The sequence below is a fragment of the Dromaius novaehollandiae genome, chromosome 2 (assembly GCF_036370855.1).
Source record: "Dromaius novaehollandiae isolate bDroNov1 chromosome 2, bDroNov1.hap1, whole genome shotgun sequence".
Classification (NCBI taxonomy): domain Eukaryota; kingdom Metazoa; phylum Chordata; class Aves; order Casuariiformes; family Dromaiidae; genus Dromaius; species Dromaius novaehollandiae.
In genome coordinates this window covers 72,258,782-72,278,204 of record NC_088099.1, presented here as the reverse complement: position 1 = coordinate 72,278,204, position 19,423 = coordinate 72,258,782, and the positions used below count along the sequence as shown (strand labels likewise).

The following is a 19,423-nucleotide window of genomic DNA, read 5'->3' as shown; positions in this document are numbered from 1 at the left end:
TCCTGTATCTTGCTGGTCATGCACATGTGCACCTTCATCATGTTCTTGGTTTAAAAGTCTTGTGCATTTCAGCCCAGCAAGCCCTCTTTATGAATTTCTTGCACAGCAAAGGAATTGCAATGTTTACTCCAATAAGTGTTTTCATTTAAAAATGTGATCAAGTGTGAGCTTAATATTCCTAAGTTTTTGTTTTTTTTTTTTTAACTTATGCATAGGCTCTCCCCAGCTCCTATTCCAGCTCTCTTTGTAGAGAATTTAGGAATACATCCCGTCTGAGATGGAGTGCCCCTTTGAGGAGGAGAGCAAATGGCATCCAAGTTTTATTTGAGAATGCGTGACATTCAAAAAAATCATGTGTCCCACATTTGTGCTATATATAGTCAACCTGAATTTTAAAGGAGCCTCTGCAGGCACGTAAATTCTTGAAAAAGGATACCAGATGCTATGTGTACAAAAGACTGTGCATTTTATATGCTGTGCAAAGCTTTACTCAGGACAGGTAGATTAAGAAAGAGATTCTTACTTAATTCAGAAGCATCCAAAGTCTTAGTGACTCCTTCTATGGAGTGACATCTTTGAAAATGTGATCCAAAGTATTTGGAATGTAAAAGGAACTAAACGATAGTGGAATGCTGGATAGCAAAGCAGTTTTCAGAAGATCGCTTTACTGACTAATATCCACTCACAGCAGTAAATACATTTCTTTTCCATCAGCTTAGGAAAGGAAAGGAAACTTTATCACAAACCATCCTTGCACTTGCAATTGTTTGCACTGAATCTTTCGTTGCTATTTCAGTTGTATTTTTTGCTGGAGGTAAACCCAATAATAATGATCTACTTACATGGCCTGTTCTCTGTATATCTGTCATATTAAAGTCCATGCTGTTTATTTATCATGCAGTGATCTATAACTCTCTATTAATTTAATTATACTAAAAGATCTTAAAAGCCTTGGGCTAAGTAACATGTCAATTACAAATGAGTTTAACTTGGAATAAATATAAGCTTAATACTTGTAATTTATTGCTTTAAATATAAACAAAACCCTTACTATGACACAATCTATTATTAATTGCTCCAGTGCCCCAAGTCCAATTAAGCAAATCCATTTACATTTTCTTCGGAGGAAGTCGATGTTCATTTCTCATAGGAAGTGTGAGAAGTCTACCTTTCTTTTTAAACCCCTTAATGCAACAAAGCACTTCTGTGTTTAATGAAATGTATCATGTTGGGGGTGAGGGGACTGCTTGTGGCACGGGTGGTAGAGCCATGTGCTGGGCTCGTATTTCCTTGAACGAACTAAATCAAATTCAGTCAAATATCTGGTCATATACTATAATTTCTTTAGATATAAGTAATGAAAGCATGTTTTCTAGTTGAAGAGTCTCTAGTAGTTTTCTCCAGTATGCTTTCAGTAACAAGGAGAAGCTGTTTGGAGCTATATATATGTTTATGTAAATATGTGTTTGTATAATACACGTGTTCAAGTGAAAAATATTTTAAACTTTTTTAATATCAGTTATACTTGCATGTAGTAAAGTAGCTAAACTGATTTTTTTTTTTTTAAGTGTGTGAAAATGTGTATATATAAAAATGTCAGCTGCTGTGCTGAGACCCAGTACTTCATGCCTCGGGTAAAATTTTATAGCCAAGTTATAAAAATGAAGGTTTATAGTGGAAACCCTGACACAACATTAACTATGGTTATGCTATCAAAGAAGTGCAGCATTTAAGAATTTAGGAACTGTTGCGTTTGTGTGTGTATGGGGAGGTATATGTATGTCTGTGTCTAAAACGTCATCTTGACATACACATGCCTTTTATATTAATTTTCAAATAATTTGAGAAAGTCAGAAAATTGTTCTGAAAATAGCATCTTAAAATATGTTTCCTTCCTGCTTGTTGTCTATAAACAACAAAAACTTTTCAAGAAATGTAAAAATCACCAGTACAATGTGTATGGTTTAAAAGTGGATGAGCAATGCTTTTTTTTATTTTTCCAAGATAGGCAGCTGAACAATGAGTTACAAGAAGTCGCACACAAATCAGTAATGGGGTTGGGACCAGAGTATCAATCTTACGAGTACCAATCCTGTACTTAGATTCATGGCCTCTCCCGTTTTGTGATATTAATGACAAACTGGAATGAAAGGAACAGAATGGAGATTATGAACATTTAATGGCTAGAACTGAGATTTCTGAGGAAATGAACTCAGTCATACATCTCAGTGAGGCCTGGTGGGAGAAAGCCTAGTTGCACCAAATGGAATTGACTAGATAATCATCCCTGGACCTATCACTTGGGAAGTTCAGTCTCATAAAGTTAGGAAAAGGATAAGGGGATGAATAAGATTTATAGAGGCTCTTCTGAGCAAAAAGCTGGCAGGAGAGAAGTTAATGTAGAGACCATCATTTAGGTTGCCTGCTGCAAGAAAAGAATATGGAAAAAAAAATTAGGGCAAATGATATTTCAAAAGATCTGAAGGAAATTACATGACTTCGGTCAGCTATCCCTACTATTCTGTTTTGATGCAAAGCATTCTCACCTCCTAGCAAATAACCTTTCTGTTTTCTTACATGTAAGAACAGTGTCATTAAGAAGAAAGCAAAAGGAGTTGCCACATTTCTAAAATTCCTGTTTTGAATCTTACGGTTCTGAAGGCTAAAGTTTAGCAAAATTGCAAATATAAAATGTTTCTGTACTTTTTGCCACCTTATGTTCACATGCCAACATGCCAGTCCACTATGGCTAGTATGTTTAATTACTAGCTATAGAAAGGCAACTGTCTTTAAATTATTAAACAGTATTAACATGAACTTCTAACTGTTGATAAGAGAGAACAAAATGGAAACTTCATATAATCCAAGATTTTCTCCCTGGGGATGGGCTTTTAGTGAACAAAGGGAAGGAGAAGCACCAGGCCCAGTGATGTTAGGCATATCCATATTAGCCACCTAAGTGACAGTAACAGTTCAGACTTGAGAAAATGCCACTTTCTCAGAGTCAGCTATGTGTGCAAGCTTTTGCATCGTTTAGGCATCTGCACTTGAAAAGGTTGTTTCTGTGTTACTTCAGATACAGGTTGGGAAGGACCTCCAAAGGTCATCTAGTCCAACCTGCTGCTTAGACGAGTTCTAATTAGATCAGGTTGCTCAGGGACTTTACCTGTCAGGTCTTGAATGTACACAAGAATGGAGGCTACACAAGTTCTCTGGGCAGCCTGTTCCAGTATTTGACCACCCTCATAGTAAAATAATTTTTTCCTTATATTTAATCAGAATTTCACATGTTTAACCGTGCATCTGTGGTCTATCGTGATGCACCTGAGAAGATTCTGGCTCCGTCTTCTCTGTATTTTCCAATCTGGTAGCTGCAGACTGCAATAGAGTCTCCTCTTAGCCTTCTCTTCTCCAGGCTGTACAGACCAAGTTCTTTCAGCCTCTCCTTGTATGTTATGTGCTCCAGCACCTCAGTTGTCTCTGTGGCCTCCACTGGACTTGCTCCAATATGTTAATATTTTTATTGTGCTGAGGAACCCAAAATCGGACTCAGTACTCCAGATGCAGTTTCACAACTGTCAAATAGCAGAGAAAGATCTGGCTGGCTACATTCTTATTCACACAGCCCAGAATGTGGCTAGTCTTCACTGCAATTTGCATGACTCACAGGCAACTTGTTGTCCATCATGACCCTCATATCCTTTTCTACAGAGCTGCTTCCCATACAGTTAGCCCTCATCCTGTATTGTTGCACGGAGATATTCCATCCTGGATACAAGATGTTGCATTTGCTTTTGTTGAACTTCATGTGGTTCCTGTCAGCTTGTTTCTCCAACCTGTCCTGGTCCCTCTGAATAGCAGCCCCCCAGAGTATTGACCACTCCTTGCAGTTTGATGTCATCTGCAAACTTGCACTCCAGCCCATCATCCAGGTTGTTTAATAAATACATTAAAAATCTATAAAAATGAAGATATTACATAGTATTGGTCTCCTTACAGAACCCTGAAGGGATCCCATGAATTAGTGGCTACTAGCTGGACTTTGCACCACTGATGACAGCTCTTCGAGCCTGGCAATACAACCAATTTTCCACTCACATTGTGGTCCACTTATCCAGCCCACATCTCACAAATCTGGGGATAAGAAGGCTAGAGGAGACTGTGTCAAAGCCCTTGCTAAAGTCAAGGTATTCAACATCCACTGACCTCCCTGTGACTACCTTGTCACACAAAGCAGTGAGATGAGTCAGGCATGATTTGCCCTTGGTATATCCATGTTGGCTGCTCCTCCATGTGTTTAGAAATGTCTTCTAGGAGGATTTGCTCCATAACCTTCCCAGAGACTGAGGTGCAGCTGACTAGCCTGTAATTTCCTGAATCCCCCTTTCTGCCCTTTTTGAAGATGGCCTGACTTTTCCAGTTTTCTTTAACCTTCCCTGATTGTCATAAGCTTTCAAAGATGATAGAGAGGGGTCTTACAATGACATTGGCCTATTCCTTCAGCACCCTCGGATACATCCCGTCTGGTCCCATATACTGGTGTACATATGTTGTATCGAGTGATCAAATGCTGTGTAGTGATTTCCATTCATATACCTATGTTTTCCAATTGCTCCAACGTCCTGGCTTTGTCGTCTTTCTTCTATGTTAGTGGTAATATAAACATAGCTTATATTTAGGCTTGTTTAATGGTTCCTTCAAACTGTCAAAGCAGCGTGAAGGTCTTCAGTGTAGAAGAGAATGCAGCTCTCAGACTGTGATTAGAGGAGGGTTTCCTTCCATGGCAGACCAGCTAAGCATTAATCTCACCCCAGTTCTCACCACTCCTTCCTGGTTCAGTACAATCTGCTTCATTGTGCTGGAAAACTATTTGTATGGCTCTGTGGTGAACTGGATGGCAGGGGCTAAAACTAACCTTGTTTTTCTGTATGTTCTTAAAATCCAGATCATTGAGCTGTTCTAGTTCTTCACAGAACAGTTGCCAGAAATAAGGGGAGGAATAAACATCAAGGTTCACTATTAAGGAGGAAACAGCAAGGCTGATGGTGAAACACTTGTCATGTTATGGCCTTAGAACAGGAAAAAAACCAACAATGATACAACGCAGGAGAAAAAAGCAAACTAAAGAAAAGTAATCACCCTATCCTGTTTCCTACCTTTATCTTATCCTAGCATTCTGGAATACCTAAAAATGTCCCGGTACAATGATGACATTTTAAGTAGCAGGATTATTGTCAATATGCAACATATATGCCCAGTAAAACCACATTCTACCTACATTGTTTGGCAATCAAAAGTTACGATATTCCTAAGATAGATATAAAAGTATGCTTCTTATTACTCTGTTCTAGGTATCGTATCTTAACAAAATAGCAGGCATGCAAAAATGTGTTTTCTCTTTCGGTATATGTGAGATAATCTTGAGTTGAGCCAGTCTGCGATGGACAGAGGAGCAGAAGTAAGACAGCAGACTGAGCAATAAAATATTCATAGAATAAACCCCATAACCACAAATAATTGAATTAAGCAATAACAACGCAGACACAGGACATTTCCTGGGGATTAATGACTAGCTGGGAGAGTTGATGGTCCACGGTGGTCATCAGTTCCCCAGGAAATGTGCTGTACCAAGGTCATCATTGCTATTATATTTTCTTTTCTCCAGCAAAGCAAAAAAGAATCCCACATTTTACCTTTTCTCACACAGTGTCATTCCTTCAGATGTCTGTGGAACAGATGGGTTTGAATGGCAGAGCTGCTGAAGTATTTCTGTGTAATTGATGTCTGGTGCCACGACCAGTCAAAAACACCTTGTCACCATTGAATTTTTGATCAGAATTTTACAGTATTTCAATTTTTGACTTACTTAACTCTAATAATAATATTTTGCTGTGGACCTGAAAGCCTGACAAATCTGAGTCTTCATTATAGCTAGGTGACCTGAAGGAAGCTGGAAATATTTTATTCTTTTAGAAGTTTTCCTATGGCATAAAGAACCTGCTGAGAGAACTGTCAGACAATTTATGCATTCAGCCTGCTCTTTGGCAATAATGTGTGGATTTATAACATAAAGTACTTGCTTAGAACAGGTCAATAATGGAGATAATTAAATCTCTATTTGCTATTCAATAACAATTATGAATTAAAATTTGTTATGGCAGGTTTTTCAGTATAAGGTCTATCATGGCTGAATTCTTCAAAGTCATAATTTTATCAAGACATGTTTAAGATATTATTCTGTAGCAAGAATGTAAATCTTTAAAATCTATTTTTCAAATAGTAAAATAAAAAATAAAGCACTAAACCCAAAAGGTCCAGAAGACAAAGGAGCTTATGATTATCTATCTGTACGCTCTTGGGTCAAATTTATTCTACAGTTGTGTCAATATTCTTTAACTTGCACTTTAAGTCCCTAGTCTTCAGGATTTGTGCATCTTAATCTATCACATTTTTTTTTCTTAAACTAACATTTCACATTCAATTAAACTAATCTTCAAACAGAAGACTGTAGAGTATACATTTTTTAATTACTGTTTATGATCTTTTATTCATGTACCATTCATGCACACTCTCTGTTACTGTTAGCATTTGCATAGCTCATGGTGTGCAGTAAGTTGCTCTTTCTTCGCTTCAGCATGATGTAGTTAAGCCACTTATTTTCACATGCCTGGAATTTTTTGGCTCTGTATACCCATATTAATTTAACTGGCCAATTAGTTGTTACTAAAATATTTGAAAAGAACATACAACAACATATGCACAACAAATTATTTCTTTCTACATTTTTATTAACATTTTTGTAGGTAGTTTCCAGTTTCTCACCTCCTTTTCCTACCATGAGAGACTCTGAGTTTAGGTATACAGACTGTATGTTAGATTCAGGACCCCACTAAGTTTTCATGAATTCAAGTTATGTTGAGAACAAGGAAAAAACAGGCTGATCTAATGAAGTCTTAGATCTGTTTCATGTCTCATTGTAATGTTAGGATCTGATGTTACCCTTAAAACAAGATAGATTCAAATCATCTGTGACACCAGGCTGGTGCTCCAGAAGTTTTCAGGAGGAGGGAAGAGATTATTATCAGATTTAATTGCAAGACTGGGAATTTAAAGTTCAAATATTTACAGTGAAGACTCAACATATTAAAAGGGAAGCAATGCCATGTATTCCATCTCCATTTTTTTTGCCCAGCACTGAGGAGGTACTACATGTTGTTCACAGTGATTATGCTGAGAACATTAAAATACATCCGATCCTTAATATAGATCTTTTTAACTGTTAGTTCTGCACTGGCAAGGAGAATTTAGCTTTAATCTGAAGATGAATTAAAGTATGGATACACTGCTTTGTAAATTTTTTGTGGCAAAAATAGTAGTGTTGTTATATGTTTGCTGACCATACAGCTCTTAATCTGTGATTTGGACTCCTAGATAAAATATTAATAGAGAAATAAATTATAATGGCCATTCTGTATAATCTAGACAATCATTCACAATTTTTTAATGACGGGGTAAGCTCTTCAGTACCACAAAGGGAATTCCTTAAATATACATCCTACCACTACCAGATTTACCATCGTTTCCCATTATACTTGTACCTCTTTTTGGAATTAATCTAAGTTGGACCTTGTAGTGGTGTTCAGAGAGCAAAGAGGGCAGAGAGATAATAGGTAAATACTAGAAGGCGGAAAAATATTTGTGTGCATGTGTGTGTGTGTCTGTGTGTGTCTGTGTACATAGGAGTTATCTATCATGATATATTTTTGTACAATGATAATATGATACTTACATGGAATTTACAGAAGAAAATATTTATTTTTCAAGATGGAAGAAAAAGGTTTTGAGCACAAATAGCAAAGAAATGTTGGCATGGTCTTCAACTCTCTCTCCCTATAAGTCTGTTTTTCCACAATATTTGTATGATTATTATATATATTATTTATAATATATAATTTATAATATTTATACTATAATAATTATATAATATGTAATATATACTATGCAATATATTATTATGATATTATATTATTATAGTATATACTATTTTAATATTATATTTGTTCTTGCATTTAGAAAGAAAGCAATATAGAAAAACTGAAAACAAATTTCAAAATTGGAGGCAAAGTTAAGAGTTTTCAGAACTTTTCCGGCTAGTTGATTTTGTATGATTGTCAAATCTATTTCCACTGGGCTCCAGATATAGGCATGGTCCATGCAGCCTATGGTAGAAGCGGCCAGCCAGCTTTGACTTCTTTTGAATGTGTCAGTGCATTTGCTGGAAACAGAGAAGGGTTCCCATGAGAGGAGCTAGTGTTGGTCACACAGGGAGGCCAGGCTAGCAGCTGGAAGCAACAACAGCCGCTGGCATTACCGGATGCACTGAGAGGCCTTGGCCAATATCTATTGTCTGGACACAGAGTGGCTCAGCCAGGCAGAACAGGATCTTTACATTGCTCATCAGCATGGAGCCAAGCAGTGGCAGCAGCTCAGGTGCTTTCCAAGCACTTTTAGCTCTTCCTTGCACTTATCTGTGTGAGCTGAAACTGGCAAGAAGCTATCTGAGGGTGAAGAGCAATTGGCCTTCACACAACCATTCAGCCATATCCCATTTCCACAGCCAGACAACACCCCCTTAGTATTTTCTATCCCCTCCTTCCACATTCAGTTTTGCTTGTTCATGGTCCATCGGATATAAAGCATGCCTCATTGGCAGACTTCCATCTTACTTGTAATTGTATATATGACCTCCTGTCCATTTGTCATTGCTAAAATTCCCTGAACAGCAACAACTTTGGTAGGAAAAGCATTTGTGTATTTTTTGCTGCCTCTGGGCCATGCTATGGAGCAGTTCTGAGCTTCCTTTCTCACATGGAGTGGAAGATCCTGGACACATAAGAGGACATGTGGAAATATAGTCTTTACCTATACATTTTAACAGCAAGGGAGCAGAGGACTATACTTTTGGAATCAATATTTAATCCCAATCCCTGAAATTAAGCAGACACATGAGCCTTTTCAGATTCAAGGCTAGAGTAGAAAAGTACTTTATTATTTCAGGAGAAAAGATTAGGACACAGTTACTTTGATGGGAATATTTATGAGTGCTTTTTTCTGGATGAAGACTAAAAAAAATGACAAGTAGTCCACTTGAAACTCCTTGCTTAGCTAATAATCTTCATTCATTTCCTTCTAGACTTTTTGTAAATTTCAAGTATTTGTGAAATGCTCAGATAATAGTAAGAATGCCCAGTTATGTTACAAGATTTTCTAAAGCTTGAGATTGGAGATTTTCAAAACTCAACTGGGTAGGACCTTGATCAACCTGATCCTCCTTAACTTTGATGCTAGCTCTGCTTGGAGCAGAAAGTTGGGCTAGTTGACCTCCAGAGGTCTCTTCCAGTGCAGGTTATTCTATGATTATAAGATGAAGTCTGATGTGGGTTGGATATGAGAACTACAAGCAGCATGGCCCAAATAAGCCAATGTAAAAAAAAGAGAAAATGTGGCATCTTCTTGATGAACAACAGCCTCATTACACACACAGTGGCTTAGGAATGATGGAAAAAAGAAAAAAAGACACCAGTTAAGAGAAAACAGAGAATAGAGCTAAAATGCAGGTTTTGCTTGCGGTCTCCATTGCTGGACTGGCGAATCCCACTGCACACACTTTCCTCCTCACCAAGGGAACTTTGGTAATAAGACAAATAAAATATACCCGTTAATGCATTCTATTCTTATGTACTCTACCTAAAAAGTACTAGTAAGTGGCTGCTAAACAAACAAAACTCAAGCCTAATTAACTGTTCAGGTTAAACTTGTGCAACTATGAAAATGATAGCACATATCACTCACCAGAAATAGATCCAAAAAGCTAAAAGAAATGCTTCTTAAAAGACACATGACAAAATAACACTGGTGTTATTCACCAACATCCTAGCTGTTACATAGCCAGTAGCTAGTGTGGTTCATAATACAATGATGCATTTTCCTACAGCAAGTCAAATAATTTCCCTGGCAGCTGAAATAAAGTGTTGACTCTTCTTTAAAATTAATTAATACAGAAACAGAACAGAAAAATGAAAGACTTCTTGTACCTAAAGGTTATTCTGTAAGGAAATAAATCATGTGAAGGTATGAAGTGTGCTCTTCTGTACTTAATGATTAAGCGCTTATAATATAGTCAGTCTCTAAGCCTCAGCTTTCGCTGGAAAGTTCACATCAAAGGTGAGTTAAGTCTTTATTATAAATACATGGAAAAATATAGAAACTAGAACTGCTTTAAGCTGGGAGATTCTCTGGTTTCAATAGCAAGACCTTCCTTTCTTTTTATCAACTCATTTTACAAGCGATGTCCCAAATTTATGTTAACATTTTCATGAAGCTTTTGCTCTCCTCTTGGCAGAAAGCCTTGAAATTTGTGTCAAATAAATTAGAAGTAATGTCTTTGGCTAAAAAGAGGGGCCTGTTAAAGGGCAGTAGTAATCAAGACAAGATAATCATTTATCTGTGATTTTGTGGGTATTAGTCTAATATCCTCCCTATTCATAGCATGTCAAAGATACCAGCAGTCACAGGTCTACTGTTTCTCTGCCCTCTTCTTTCTCCCTCCTTCCTTCCCTCAAGACTCAGGAGATAAAAGATAAAAACAGGTATTAGGCCAATTGAAGTAATATCCCTCTAAAATGGATACACTGCTACTATTATAAATTAATGTTTTAAAATTTCAGACTAAAAGAAACAGTAAAGTATTAGATAACTATCTGACGTTCAGATAATTATGCACATGAGTAACTCTGCCTATCTGAACAGCTTGTAGGATATTCTGGAACTCCTTAGATTATCATCATGTACATATGAACCTATTTAGAGGACTGTGACTATAGTTACCAGTGATAGTCATAATAATGATTCTCAAAAACTTTCAGGGTGGAAAATAATCATGATAGGTATCTCATGGGGGAAAAAAAAAATCAGGTCATCCCACATCTAGTCTCCTGTAGTGCTCCTATGGCTTCTTTGAAAGGCTCCTGTGTTCATATATGCAGCCATTTAACCACTGAGGTTTAAATCTGGTATGCTGGCCACTACAGATACTATTGATAATCTGGATCTCGCGCTTCATTATGGCTCAGCCTGTCATCATGAACTATGTGAGTGAGCAGACCCTTAAAGGTTCTTTGAATAAGAGTGGAGGGACAGATAGAATGTGTTATTTAAAGAAATATTAAATATAATATTTAAATTGTGGTGTTTTCAAATTTTTAAATTTAAAATGTTGACATTTGAAAGATCATGACCACATTAACCACTTTTTCTTGGATGACAAAATTTAGTTTTGATCTAATAAAAGATTTTCACTGGGATCATGTAGATAAGGAATTAGTGAAAGTCACACAACCAGTATTTTTAAATTTGGCAATCGGCAAATTTGCAATAATATAATTGAACAAAAAAGAAAAAAATTCAGAGGAGTTAGCAAGATTCTGGAAATACTGAGTTACATCCTTAATAACATAGCCTTTGTAGTCATTTAAGAGTGTATCTCCAGTAACTTTTATAGACTTTGCACCTAAACTATAATTATATTAAATAAAATTTTATTTGTTTTGGAAGGTGGAATGAGTCTCAAAGAATTCAAGAAAAAGTTATTTTGTCATGTTACCAATGCCAAAGAAGAAGATTATTAAATATATTAAATATATAAACATACAGATTAAAAAAAAGGATTTCAAATATGCTGTTGAATTTCACCCTAGATGTTTGCCATTACTTAGAGATTTAATCCTGCTGACTTCATTACCTTGTGGCCTTTGAAGGCTCTCCGTTGTGATGGGGGACCATATATAAAGGTCAAATAAAGCATCTAAGAGTCCTTTCCATAGTCTTTTTGGCCACTTTTCTGTCATGTAGTGAAACAAAACAGCTTCAAGAGCTGACTGTAAGAATTTCCCCTGCTCGCAGAAACTAAGTTAGTCCTGGTTAGTAAAAGAAAAGTGGTTTTCAGCCTTACTTTTTTTTTTTTAATCTGCTCTTTTGGCATAAGCATGAGTACTCTCCCTTAGCTATGTTGAGAGTTGAGGCTTAGTTCACCTCCTAATTAATTAAGGCAAAGTCATTTATTTAAAATTAAATTATTTTGTTATTGTGCACAGTGGCCAACCTTTCACATCTGATATATTGTGCAGATCTTTTATTTACAAATGCCTGTTTAAAGAAGTGATTAGTTCTGTAATTTGTTCAGCAAGGCTTCTTTATAGCAGAGCCCTCCTGGGAACTGTTATGCAAATAAAATCCATCTGGAGATTGGAAGTAATGCAGGTGAAATTATAAACAATATACTTAATTTTTAGGAGGATTTAAAAGGATATAAATACACACTTCATTTAAAAATCCAAGCCTACCAACTCATGTCCCAGGCACTGCTTCACAGGATTACTGCTGCATACAGCATCAGCTGCTTTCAGGTCCCTCCAAAACACTGAAATCTGTCTCATATCATAAATGCATATAATTTATAGATTTATTATTTTTCATCATCATTGACTGATTTGACATATTTGGCTATTTCATTTTGAGTAGCCAAATTCAAATAAGTAGAAGAATAGTGCTTTCAACTTGCCAATTTTTATTCCTTATGATTGCAATTGCAATGAAATATTGATTTTGTAGGTCATTGTCCATGTCTGGTAGTGAAGTGGCATATGAACAGCCTTCTAGTCCTGAAGACTTTAGCTGAAGCCAAATTGTAGAAAGCTTTGGAAAAATATGGAATAAAAGATTTGGAAAGACCTTCGCTCCCTGTGTCCAATTTTAATGCAGATTGTAAAAAGGAAATTATATTAGTTGTTCAGTTACTTTTGTAAGAGGCTTCTACCTTCTTAGTAATTAGATGTGCAATTGTTTACTTGAATATTTAGCAGTAGAAGTCAGCCTCATATTAGCAGTGAGCAAAATTTGTTCCTGTTAGCCAGATCTTGAGAATACTTTCTGAGGTAGGGAAGTGGTCAGAATTGGTACTGGCTGTCACCTTTGTTGGGCATTTTATAGATAATGCAGAGAACAACTGGACATAATGAATAAATTGCATTTCCTTCAGAAGAGGTAGTTCCTTCTGGCCAGGGAAAAAGTATGTTGGCTCAGCAGTGAAAGAAACTTGCAGTGTCTATGCTGTATGTAGGCTGTCAATAAATAAAGAAGTTTAATTTCCAGGGCTGTCAATAAATATGTTATGTATGAAATTTTTCATTATGTTCAGATGCAGCTTGAGGTATTGTCTCTGCTTTATTGGAATTAAAGCTATTCTTCTCAACTTGAATGGGATTTGCTAGCTACATCTTTGCAAATACATTGTTAATAAGCCAAAGAATTCCAGTTAAAGATAGCAAACAGGTTGTTTTTGTTTTCTCTTGATTCCTTCTGGGTGTTTTTAGTGAACCAAAAGGTAATCTTAAACTTCTTTTAGGCTGACTTCATATATTGAGAAATGCAATGTTTATAGATAAGCACTCTCACTTTTAATGAAAATTATTAGCTATCAACATTTTGCTTGGAGGCATGAGCTATAGCCCAAACTTCAATTCAGATCCATTAAATATACTTGAGACCCAGCTGTCAATAGGCACCATGAAGTAAATTTAATTTTCAGAGTCAATACAGAGCACAGCTGCATTAAGCATAGGATAATTCTGGCACATTATTAATTTGAATGGCCATGTAAGGCATTGTCTAGACAAGATATAAGCCCAAGTTTTTTAGGCAATCTGTACATAAAATGAAGTATGTCAAGATTGCAAAGAATACTAATAACACCGATCTGGCCTATTAACCAATATTGATTGCTCTTACTGTGACACGGTCCAGTAACTTTAGAGGTGAAATAGTAAGATGTTCAGCACTACTGCTTCTTTTTAAAAGCAACACTAAGCATGAACACTTTTAGATAAAACTTGAATGCATGTGATCTCAAATGTTTACTAGCATTATGAATGTTTTCTAGTAATCTATTTCTGTGGACTGGGCCAATTTAAAAATAGGAGATTCATCAAAAATAGTGGTTAGTCTTGCTGGTAATATGAGGCATGTTTTTTTCTCACATGTTCTCAATAGGAGATTTTTTGCAATAATTGTAGGTATGTTCTGCATATATAATAGCTGTTTTAGAAGGTTAAGTACATTCCTACTTAAGACATAGTTATACAGAGTCTATGTAAAATTTCTAAGAGAAAAAAAATCATAAAAAAGGAAAAATAATCTTTTGAAAACTATGTACTCTGCAGTAAAATTTTTCCAAACTCTTTCTGTGGTCCGGTATGAACTCCCTTTTAAATGACTGAATATTTTGGTGCTCACAGTCCTGTGTGTAAACATAGTGCTAATTCTTCTAAAATGTTAGTGAAAAAGTAAATGAGATCATTGAATATGCTTCATCAGAACAGGTTTGCTGTCTTCTTCAAATGATATTCCCACAAAGTTTTTGTCTGTATTTTACAGATTCTTTCATGCATTGGGCACAGAGACTTGGATTCATATTGCCAGCTTTAGATATGTCTACATTAACAAGTAGTGTAGACCAACGGGGCGGATCTGTAGAGCAGAGCAGTTGGTATTGAGGACCCAACCTCCTCATTGTATGCACTTGCATGTTTTTTAGTTAGAACTAGCTCCAGTTTTGGTGAAGGCTGAATGCCCATTTGCAGGTGGAGTACTCTAAGTGCACTCTCAGAGTGCATATTCCTATTTTGTGCCATCAGGGTCATCTGCCTCAGTGTGAATTAAACCCAGAAATGGGGAGGGCCATTGAGATTAATTTCGGGAGTGCACACCTGAGCTGAATGAAACCATTAATGTAAATGAATCCTTTGGATACTTTGTTAAAATGACTAAGGATCATAGAATAATTCATAGGATAATCCAGATTGGAAGGGACCTTCAGATGTTGTATAGTCAAACCTCCTAAGCTATAAACCTAGACCCCCTGGACAGACAGTGGACAGAAATGAGCACCTTCATAGCACAAGTCAACATACATATGATCTGAATCACTGGTGGACATGCTAATGATTTTTTTTGACTGTTGACGGTGCTGAGGAAGCCAGGAAAATCATAGCTGAGCACTTGAAATTACCTGGGATAAATCCAGGGTTTAGCATTCGTACATCAAAGAATAAATAAAATTCCTACGTTCTATCACAATAGAATAATTCAATCTTCCTGAGACCAGCGGGACATTAATTTATATCCTAAACATGACTAACTCTCCTACTTTGGCCTACTTAGTGCAATACCAGATAGTATTCTTAACAAAATAATGATTATATGACTATATAATCATTTGTACATACATAAATATTTACCTTACATATATGTATGTATATAGAGACACCATCATATATATATACATACATGCACACACATACACACACCCCTTTATATATATTTTTATATACACATGAAATAATTATAAATATAAATAAGGTATTTGCTTAGGACCCAAATGTACTGCAACAGTGAATCCCACAAGTTAATTTTAAATGTAGTAAATTATTTCCTTGAGCCAGTCTAAAATTTGTATTTCAAAGTAATCAAGCATTCCTTTATTCTTTCATTACTGAACATTTGGTTAGTCTTGTTTGGAATGAAGGCTGTTTATTAAATTATATGCTAACCATTAACTAGCTTCTTAGTCCTCTATTTTTTCAAGCAATCTTTTATAGAGTTCTTAATCTTCCTTCATTGCCGAATGGAAGCATTCAGAATTTGTGAATCGGGTCCCCAAAAGCATGAGACTGAAGTAAAAATAAGAACTTCTGGAAATATGAAAAATATTTGTAACCTGTGGAACATATTTTTTTTTTACTCTCAGATGAGATTCTCAGGAAATTTCTGACTCCAGGAACATACTTTGAAAGGGACAACAAATACTTCAGTATTTGCAATAAAATTATGAGAGTTGGCAACAATTAAAATCTTTGTTCTGCTAGCATTTTTTTTTTTTTTTGGATGAGTCTTAACTGCTGGCTGGTGTTGTTTGGGACATGAAGTAAACTTTTAGTCCCCTTGCAGCTCAGTCACTCAAATGTAGATTCAAAGTTTTGGAGTATGTAGGATTGCACGTTCTTTTGAGAATGCACATTTTCTTGCACTTCTTTTGAGAACACCTCTTTTATCACATAGAACAATTAGATCACAGAATATTTATTTTCTTTGTTCCCTGTTCAGTAAATTGTCTTGTACTATACTTTGAGGCCTACAGTTTAATATTTGTTATTAGAATGAGTTTTGTTTCTTTTTTTAGTCCTATTTGTATTTATTTTCACCACTAGGGAGATAGATACTTTTTTCGTTAGAACATCTCTATTGGGTTAAGTATAATTGCATTTCTTTTTTTTTCTAAAGCAGTCCAAACTACATGCAGGAAATTAGGAAATAATTGATATTTTCTAAATTTCAGATTGCTTTGCTGGCATGTTACAAATATTTTTAGTAATAAAAAGTTTTGACTGCTTCGATTTTACATATTCTGAATTCTGAAGTAATCCCCAGCTTGTTCTGGCCTGACCGTTTCTTTGAAAATCTGCTTTTCAAGGTTATTTCACACATGCTTTTTTTCCTTCTGTTTCACCTTTTGAACTTTCAAGAGTAATCCATGGCATATGTAATTTTCCTACAATCCTTTATGGCAAAAAGGATATATTTAAAATTTCTAGATATCTCTCTGTCCTATTTTGATTTTCTAGTTTGCTTTCTCATAGTCAAGTGGACATCCTAATTCCTATATGCAGTTTACTTCTGATTTTTCGTGTTTTTATTTGTTTTGATATCTGCCTAGCTCTTCACATTTTCCTTTGGGCTTCTTTATCCCTTTGTTTTCCTATGGAAAGTATTTTTGGAGGCCTGCATGTTCTGTGATACTACAACTTTAAAATTATATATAGACCCTACCCCTTGCATGTATATAGTGCAATTTTACTTTTCATTTTAAAGATAAGATTATGAAATAAAAGTACAGACAGATAGTCTTATGTTCAAGAAATAATTTCCTGAGACAGCATGAATCAGAAAAACAGGCAGAAAATATTTTCATTCATCTTACAGTAAATTTCAAGGGTAACTATTTAAATGTCACAACTATTAACAATTTTACTGATTATTATTGTATCAAAAACACCTGAATGTCTTTCTTTCAAAGTCCAAAACTACCTTCAAAGACTTCCTGAGGCAAAAGAGACCTGGCTGCCTTTTGTCAAAATCTTCAGTTTCCCCTGTGGAAAACAATTTGAGAGGCAAATGCTTTCTTTGTCAACTGCCCTTATGTCCTGTGCAGTGCAAATGAAAGCACTGAGTAGATTATACTGACATTTTACATTCAAAATAGAAAAGCAATCTCATGAGACAGGACTATGCCCTTGGTTTGCTGAGGGAAGGTACCTTACCTCAGAGGGGTTTGGAGAGCAGTTCTATGGCTATTGGTCCTGTATGCTGACTGGGATATTGGTGTGTGTGAGAAACAAAGGGAACAGGCTCTCCCATGTCAAACTTCACGAGCAGCAAACACTTCTGCAACTCCATCTGGAAAAGCCAGGTTCCAGTGCCTGTGCTGTTACTACACAGCCTATCCCAAACTAAGGGTGAATCTCCCCTAGATGTGGATACCTCCTTCTTTTTCAGTAGCGCACGAACTGAAACCACAGATCTGAATACACACAACCATTGAAAGACTGTGATTTTGATCCAAATCTGAACATTTTGGCTAAGCACCACTATAGTTTTGAAGCATTTTTCTTACACACAATCACATCTCTTTTAAAAGGGAATTTTTTTATGCATTTCTTACCTAGTTACCAGCACCATCACATTCATCTGGTCAAGCTGAAGCTAAAGAATCAGGAGTCCCCCTAAGCAGAAAAAGCATCTGAAAGCAGAAGATTGTAAAGATTTGTTAAATGACTCCTGCTTGTGTCAGTAGCTTTTAATCTGTAGTGCATGTCTGCTAATATTGAACTCTATAATTCAATTTACAGCAAGTCTCATTAAAATGATGCAAATGAGATACAAACCAATAATTATCTTCTCTTTGAAACATAGTGAAATTATTGTAATGAAAATTCTATTTATGCTTACCTCTAGCTTCAGAGGGGTCCTGAGTTCTGAACCACTGCCCAGAATTATAACTGCAAGAGATAAACTTGCTAAGATAAAATGCATTAGTCTGATTACAAAATGCTAAACCAGCATTACCATTGAACATAACCTTTCAAATTTGCTCTATACCAATATTTTGTGTATATTTTTCTAATAAGAAGAATTGGAATGTACTTTTTAGCAAATCTGACCTGTGGATATCGTGAAGAAGGCTCTTTGCTTTATTACAGTGAAAAAAGTTTCTGACTAATTTATGCAAAGGCGACTGAAAGTATACACCAGTTTAAAAAGAAGAGTACAAAGAAAAGCCTATGCAACCTACTACTAAATGTTATAAAGGAAAGGGTTATTTAAAACATCTGCTCCCTGCAAAAAACAGTGAATAAAATTTTAAAATCAAGCAGATCAGTTAATTTGTGTTTCTAGCAAAGTATTATTTCACAGATCCTTTCAGTTCACAGCGATGTGATAATATGAGAGCATGTATCATATAATGGACATATATTGCTTACGTTTGGGAAGGAGAAGCAGCAAAAAACTGTATGCTGACTCTAAACTTTGCAGACTCTCTGAGGCTGTATGACAACTAGGAGTCCCAATAGTGTTTTTGTATTCCTGGGTCTGGGTAAAGCGCAGCTGTGCCTTGGGCAAATATCTTATCTCTTTCCTGCCATGCTTTGATTTCTGCCAGAAAATCCTAGGTGCATACACCCGCAGGAACTGCTGCATGTTCTGGCCAGCCCTCTCCCCTCACCCAGCTAGCTGGGAATACGGAGGGCCCTGTTGAGCATTGCCACCCTTTTAGATCCATTGCATCTTCTGCAGTAATGGAGCCACTTGTGTCCCAACAGAATGCTAGCAAAATGTGCCCCTTTTTCTCTCATAATGGTCAGGCACAAAGTACGTGAGGAGAAAGTGAAGAGAAGAAAGCAAAGAATACAAAACTAGCAATTACTTCAGGTATTTTTCCCTCCCATTAGACATTTCAGAAGGTGACCCACGCTGAGAAATTGTCAGCACGTTGCTGCTGCATTTATGTTTCCTGTGGAAGTCATAGTGAAGCTAATGAGTGCTGTCATGTACGGAAGGCCTATTGCATTGGTATGATCACTCTGCAACCTGGGAGAGTGGCTGCTGCTGAGATGAGGGCCTTACAAGGTTAGGCACTATACCAGGACATTGTAAAATACAGATATATTCCTACCCCAAGTCTAGCTGTAGGCAAAGGACAGCAGAAAGAACAAACTTCAGTGACTTTAAGCTCCAGCCCAGAGCTCAGAAA

The 19,423-nt window shown here is 36.3% G+C and overlaps 2 long non-coding RNA genes across 2 annotated transcripts in view; one reads left to right on the top strand and one right to left on the bottom strand.

Annotated features, from left to right (window-relative positions):
• LOC135327315 (uncharacterized) overlaps positions 1 to 19,423 on the top strand; it is a 152,472-nt gene that overhangs the window by 68,659 nt on the left and 64,390 nt on the right. The gene's annotated exons all lie outside the window — the stretch shown is intronic.
• Positions 17,839 to 18,703, bottom strand: LOC135327354 (uncharacterized). Its single transcript, XR_010387470.1, has 3 exons — positions 18,654 to 18,703; positions 18,121 to 18,170; positions 17,839 to 17,911 (listed from the first exon to the last, which is right to left on the bottom strand). It is a non-coding gene; the product is annotated as an uncharacterized LOC135327354 (long non-coding RNA).